Source organism: Amborella trichopoda, chromosome 6, assembly GCF_054954075.1.
Source record: "Amborella trichopoda isolate Santa Cruz 75 chromosome 6, AtrichopodaSantaCruz75HAP2 v2.0, whole genome shotgun sequence".
NCBI classification, from domain to species: Eukaryota; Viridiplantae; Streptophyta; class Magnoliopsida; order Amborellales; family Amborellaceae; genus Amborella; species Amborella trichopoda.
Window position 1 is genome coordinate 10,568,741 of NC_142341.1, and position 6,063 is coordinate 10,574,803.

Here is a 6,063-nt window from a genome sequence, read left to right on the forward strand (position 1 = left end):
AATTCATAAATATAAATTAACCAAAATACCCCTATAAATTTTTGAGGGTATTTTGGTTAATTTATATTTTACGAATTATTTTTTTCATATTTTTATTAAATGCGCCTCACTAAGATGTACATACGCTCCAAAAGTCAAGTAATTTAGATTTGTAAAAAAAAATTGAAAATTAAAACACTCCGAACAACTGTGTCCGTGCAATAAAATTTGGATGGTAAAGAGGGTAGACGAAATCACTATTCATTTTCGTCTATAGGTGTTGGAAAGAGTTTTCCCCAATTCCCCATAGTGTTGCTTTTATGATGCTACGTACTCACTTCTTCTTTTTTTTAATAATGTTTGAACTTGAAATGTAGCATTGTTAAAGTGAACTACTAAACATTTAAACCAAAGCTTGATTTTTAGGTTGCAACCATATTTGTAAAAGCAAGGTTAAAGTTATGTACTATATATTATTAATTAGATATTATAGATTTTACATATTAAAATAGTAACAAAACATGACATATCTTTTAAGATAGTGTTGTAGGGATCTCGAGAACCTCTTGCTTGCGGAACCGGGAATCCCAAGTATCGAGGTCCCACCCAATATCGTGTACATGATTGGCTAAATGCGAAATAGATGAATACAACTACAAATTGAGTGCGTTATATACAGCAAATATAAAAAACACACCACCACAACGCAAGATTTACGTGGTTCACCTCGTAAGGCTACATCTACGGCCTTGGCAAGTAGAAATTTATCATCTCAATGAAGATTACAGCTTTGGGTTACAAAAGATTATACATATCTCTAAATATCGGTAAAAGACCACTGATCTTCCCTTCTAAACTCGATCTCTTGATTGAGCAACTCCATCAATCAATGCCTTCTTTCTCACTGCTACAGAAAAAAAAATCACTTTTTCCTCTCTAGAAGTGAAAGCCTTACTAACCCAAAACTCATGGGAATACCGCCTCTATCTCAAAGACCAATATCCAGCTTTTGAGATCTATTATCATAACCCTCAAAGGGGTGACCCTTAAAATGATGGGTATTATGTCTTCCTTAACCCTCTTTTATTGAGATCACTTGAGTTTCTTTCTTGTTTACCAAGGAAGCCTATTTTTCTTTTCTCATAATATTCTCAATTTTTGTAAATAGAATATAGGTGTAGTGATTTTGACTGTTACCAAGCTTAACAATCTCCACCTTGATAGAAAAATCACCAAGTTCATCTTACTTACCTTCATTAAATAAATTTATTGATTTCTTCTCGCTTGCCTCCATTGTGAATTTTTCACAAACACTTTGCCTCCATATTTCTCCACCTCAAACCATGCATCCATCAAACTTCACCGCTTACTATTTTCTTAATACAAATATTAGCCCTGTACATACCTTGTGCTCTGATACCACATGTAGAGTTTGAAAGAAAGACCTATGTGATTTTTTGCCGGGGAATACAATTTTTTTTTTTTAAATGATAATCACCCCTTATAATTTTGGCAACAAGATAACTCACAAATGATTTTATTACAAACAATAAATATTCCAAAAATAAATAACTCGTCAATAAAATAAATCTCAACTACTTGATGTCATTCGTACAACTTAATACTGTGCTTGAAAATATAAAATAAATAAACAAACAAATAAATGAAAAGATGCCGAAGAATTACCTCAACCGGGCTTTTTACACCCCACACCGAGTTACTACATCTAATGGCGTGGGATCTGTGGTCTAGCTTCAATCTCAAACTGGGATAGCTGATTTTGGCCAAACTAGGTAACCACCAAATAAAATATTTACTAAACCTTAATCCCCAAAATTAACTTAAGCCCTTTTCAAATTTTTCCAACCCTTCAAATTAACTTAGGTCTAGAGAGGAGAGAGGGTGTTACCTAAGGTTTTGGAGAGAGAAAATTTAGAGAGAGAAATATGGAGGAGAGAGAGTAGGGTGTGCCCCTCTAAGAGAGAGAGAGAGAGAGGTGAGAGAGAGGTTATGGGGGAGAGCGAGAGGTTGTGTGTAAAGATTGGGGGAGAGCACCCCTATTTATAGTGTCTCTTTAGGTTTAGGGTTTCTAAGGGTTTTTCCATAGTTTGCCTCTTTCATGAGATTGAATCCAGACTGTTGATCAAAGTGACTTGTGGTGTGAGAGATCTGAGACATCCATTCCATAGATGGGCCATCAACATTATAGAAGGTGCTTGAACCATTATCGCCCTTTCCTTAAACCATGTTTCCATCAATATATTTAAATAAAATAAATATCATGCATTCCATAAAATTGCATGATCCATGTTATATATTCCATAAGGATATGTCAAATATTATCAAGTACATAAATAATACCAAATATAAAAAAGATAAGGTCATATTCACTATCTATTCAAATTGACCATATCCCTTTAAAGCAAACTTGCTATAAAACAAATAAAGTCATGGTCAATATTTCCCTTCCAAGATTTGACCACATGCTACAAATCAAACTTACCTTAACTTAAAGTCTTGAACACAAAGCAATTAAAGAGAATCCAAAGGGTGGGGCATGCCACCCCTTTGTGGCACATGTGGGCCCCCACCCACATGCCACATGATGGGCCCATGTGCACTTTGGGCCCCCATGGAATTCTATAAAAATTAAATTAAATAAAATGAATTAATATAAATTTGAATTTTTCAACTTTATAAAATCAATAACTGTATTTTTATAAGTCAAAAAATCATAATTAAATATTGAGAGATTCATAAAAATTCAAATAATAAAACTAAAATCATTTCCATAATAAAATGAACATAATTAAATTAATATGATGGGAAAATAATCAATATGATTTTAGGAATTCAATTTGTAATAATGGGGTACTCCACCTTCAACTGTAGACTACAGATCACATTAGCTTTATCGAATCGACCCAGTATTTTTCATGACCCACAGTCCTAACAGGGGCTCATTAGCGGGTCACCAAAGTTAAGTCGATGAATCAAGGGGTTGCAATCCCAGTTTGTGGATTACAGGTTCTCCCCTAGAGACGAGTCAACTTCACTACGACCTAATGTGACCACGGCTCTATGGCGCATAAGGGTATCTCTCGTACACGCATACGCTTCACCTAAAGTTGGATATCTGGCATTCTTGAATGATCTATCAATATATATACCGTGTAATGAAACATGGATGAGGTTTTGGTCCCCGTCTCATTAGACCTACCATCACACACAAGGGTCACACAGTCCCTCAGTTCTCTCATCTAGGCATAAGCTCCGACCTCATCAAGGGCTAACTCAAAACCCTCATCGATTAATTCTTTATGCCCAAGTACCTTGGGTTCTCCAACCGACTAGCCTAGATCGATAAGCACAGTCTGGTATAAGCAATCGTTTAGTATGGTCCTTAAGGGACCACACTCCCACTGAGTTTATGTTTCACTATAATAAAAATATTTCAATACACATGTATAAGGCCTTTAAAGGCCACATAAATCCAACATCTCCCACTTGGCCTTTGAAGGCCTTACATTATCTCTTCCTCACTTTCTCTAATTCTCATCTCTCTCACATGTCTTACAAAAATATTAGGAAAAACTCCCTTAATTAAAGGGTCTGCAATAATCAAATATGTAGATATGTAGCTGATCTCGATGTCTTTCAATCTCACCTCATTTCTCAAGTGATAAAGGTAAGGCTTAATATGTTCTTATGAAAACGAGACTCCTTAGAGACACAAATAGTCGCAGTGTTATCGCAAAAAATTCGCACTGCCTCACAACGTACTGGATGAAAATTAAGTTGATTAATAAACTTCTTAATCTGCACGGCCTCCTTGACTGCTAGACAACATGCCACGTACTCGGATTCCATGGTGGACAAGGCCACAAATATCTTATTTATTTGACTTCCAAGAAACCGCACCACCTCCAAGCATAAACACATACCCAGATGTAGATTTCGCATCATCTAGATCCACGAGATAGCTTGCATCTGAATATCCTTCTATTGTTATTTCAGTTCCCCCCTTATATGTGAGCGCATAGTTCATGGTCTCTTTTAAATATTTGATAATTCTTTTTACAGCTTTCCAATGCTCCTCTCCTGGATTACTTTGAAAACTGCTCACCAGACTCATGACGAAGGACAAGTCAGGCCTTGTTCTCGTCATGGCATACATAAGGGACCCAACTGCTCTCTTGTATGACACTCTCTCCATGGTTCTTATATCCAATCATTCGGTAGGACATATCTTATTACTAAGCTTCGTCTTTTTGTTAATTAAGGTAGACATGGGCTTACACATACTCATATCAAACTTTTTCATAATTCTCTTACAGTACGTTGCCTGGGAAAGTTTGATAGTCTTCTCTCTCTTGTTTCTTATTATCTTGATGCCCAATACATATAAAGCTTATCCAAGATCCTTCATATCAAAATGTTGTGCAAGAAAATTTTTCGTCTTCACTACTGGGGCAATTGAGCTACTAACAATTAACATATCATCTACATATAATGATATAAAGACCACATCACTCCCACTGATCTTTTGATATATGTAATAATTATCATTATTTGTGGAGAACCCTGCAAAAGCAAAGGTCTCCAGAAATTTTATATACCACTATCGCGATGCTTGTTTCATGCCATAAAGGGATTTATTAAGCTTGCATACTAAGTTATCTTTCCATTTCTCCTCAAATACCTCAGGTTAGGTAATGTAAATTTCTTCTTCTAAATCCCCATTTAAAATGACTGTTTTGACACCCATTTGATGAACTTCAAAGTCAAAATGGGTTGCTACAGCTATAAAGATTCAGATGGATGGAAATCTGGCAACAAAAGAAAAAGTTTCCTCATAATCTATCTATTCTTTCTGGGTGAAGTCCTTTGCAACCAACCTAGCTTTGTATTTTTCTATTTTCCCTTTAGAGTTCAACTTTTCTTGAAAATCCACTTACAACCAATGGCCTTACATTTTTGAGGTAAAGGTACTAATTCCCATACATGATTTTGGTTAATGGAAGCATACTCATCTTTTATGGCTTCTACCCAAAATTCCTTTTCAGGACAAGTCAAGGCTTCAGGGTGAGTTATAGGTTCTACATCTGGATCTTCCCCAACCTTATCAAAATATTCTCCAAGGTAGACAAAATGTTATAGGTAAAGAGGTGGTCTACTGACTCAGTTATTTCGTCTTGGTTCAGGTAAAAGTTCATTTTCTTTAGGGAGTTCAGGAACAATTTGGGTTGGTTTAGAAGTTTTAGGTTCAGGATCTCGAACTACATCCTTGTTATTGGCCTCCTCATAAAAGTTGGCTTGTTTTCTACTCACCCTTGTTTCAATGAACTTTTCCTCGAAAAAATGAGCATCACGGCTTTCAATAACCGTACATGTTTCAAGGTTGTAGAATCGATACCCCTTACCATGATCTGGGTAACTAATGAAAATGGATTTGGCAGTTTAAGTTACAATTTGGTTCTATTTTGATGTGGGATAAGGACATGGGCTGAGCAACCCCAAACTTTCAGGTGTTCAAGGGAGGGAGTACGACCTATGAAAAATTTGTGAGGTGTAAGTGGGACAGCTTTTGTGGGAGTCTGATTAAGGATATAACATGCCGTTAATATGGCTTCTCCCCAAAACTCCAATGAGAGATTTGCATGCCCCATCATACTCCTTACCATTTTCACTAAGGTCATATTTCTTCTCTCAGCTACACCATTTTGTTCAGGATTATAAGGCATGACGTACTGATGGATGATCTCATTTTCAATGCACAATTCTTTGAAAAGGTCAGATGAATATTCCCCCCCTCTATCGGTTCTAAGGATTTTAATTTTCAAGTTGGTTTGATTCTCTATTTGGGCCTTATATTCTTTGAATTTTTCTAGGGCTTCTGATTTTGCATGAATAAGGTACACATTGTCATATCGCGAGTGGTCGTCTATAAAAGAGATAAAATATCTTTTTCCACTTTTAGTGGTCACATTCATAGGTCCACATATATCACTATGAATGATTTCTAATATGCTAGTAGCTCTTTTTGCCCTGATGGTATTATTCCTTATTAGTTTTCCTTGAACA